Source organism: Macaca mulatta, chromosome 18 (assembly GCF_049350105.2).
Source record: "Macaca mulatta isolate MMU2019108-1 chromosome 18, T2T-MMU8v2.0, whole genome shotgun sequence".
Taxonomy (NCBI): Eukaryota; Metazoa; Chordata; class Mammalia; order Primates; family Cercopithecidae; genus Macaca; species Macaca mulatta.
In genome coordinates this window covers 22,546,058-22,547,525 of record NC_133423.1, presented here as the reverse complement: position 1 = coordinate 22,547,525, position 1,468 = coordinate 22,546,058, and the positions used below count along the sequence as shown (strand labels likewise).

General features: G+C 43.0%; 1 non-coding gene across 1 annotated transcript; it reads left to right on the top strand.

Moving 5' to 3' along the window:
• The first annotated feature begins 485 nt into the window (after nucleotides 1-485).
• MIR122A (microRNA mir-122a) lies at nucleotides 486-570 on the top strand. Its single transcript, NR_032395.1, has one exon. It is a non-coding gene; the product is annotated as a microRNA mir-122a (primary transcript).
• Nucleotides 571-1,468: the final 898 nt, after the last annotated feature.

Genomic DNA, 1,468 nt, shown 5'->3' with positions numbered 1-1,468 from the left:
TAATTTCCTAGACTGCAGAATTGATCACATTTACTGATGATGGATTGGGAAGTATGTGAGGAGGTAAGAGTTGGAGAGTGTTCATTCATTCGGTCAGATTATTCTCATTTATAATGTGGTCTTCCCCTAAATATTTATTTCCGGAAATCTATTCCCTCTAGAGATTCTTTCTCTCTCAGCCATTTTAGAAAATGTTTGTAAACAGAGTTCCTGTCCATTTTCACAGGACGTTTTTGCAGAAGGGGTTTGTTGGGTGGCAGTGGAACACAGGCAGTGGACCCCTTTACTACTACTCTACTGTTCCAGAACGTAGAAGCCTCTCATCTGTGAGTCTTCAGCTCTTCCCATTGCTCAAGATGCTTGCACCTGTGATGCTTCTTTTCTCTGCTCAGGTCACAATATGTGGAGCTGACAAGGTTCCCCTATTGTCAGTGACAATGGTGGAATGTGGAGGTGAAGTTGACACCTTCGTGGCTGCAGATTTTCCTTAGCAGAGCTGTGGAGTGTGACAATGGTGTTTGTGTCTAAACTATCAAACGCCATTATCACACTAAATAGCTACTACTAGGCAATCCTTCCCTCGATAAATGTCCTGGCATCGTTTGCTTTGAGCAAGAAGGTTCATCTAATTGTTCCCAATCTTGTGTACTTACTGAATAAAGTCTGGTTCTCTTGCACTCATAACCAATATGATTAGCTGAACCCTGCCTCTCACATGCTGTTGTTACATACCTTAGCTGGTGATGAATTTTCTTGTTCTCCCAAGTCAATAACAAGATTGCAGACCAGGCGCGGTGGCTCACGCCTGTAATCCCAGCACTTTGGGAGGCCAAGGCAGGCGGATCACTTGAGCTCAGGAGTTCAAGTCCAGCCTGAGCAACATGGTGAAACCGTGTCTCTACAAAAACTACAAAAATTAGCCAGGCATGGTGGAATGTGCCTGTAATCCCAGCTACTTGAGAGGTTGAGGTGGGAGGATCAGTTGAGCCCATGAGGTCGAGGCTGTAGTGAGCTGTGATGGCACCACTGTACTCCAGCCTGTGTGATAGAGCAAGATCCTGTCTCAAAAAATGAAAATAAAAAGATTGCAGAGTCCCTCAGAGCACCCAACACAAGGCCAGGCACCAGGTAATCATTCAACCCATGCTTATAGAGTTAAAATGAATAGTTAGGGAAGTGTTAGATGCAGAAGGCTAAGACTGGGCTAAATCTATGTTATGCAGACCGCAAGCTTATAGGTACAAAATTAAGGTGTATGGGTCCTTCTCTTTTCATCTTTAAAAAATCCAACTTTCTAATAAACCTACACATGGCTTCAGTGACCTTTCAGAAATTCTAGAACATGTTTGATTTCTACTGATTTCAATCAATTACTAGGCTGATTACTGAATTCGTACACTAGGTCTTTCTTCCTCTTGCGTCAGTGAATTACCATCAGAAAATTTTTTATGAACCATGTGTGAGCTGC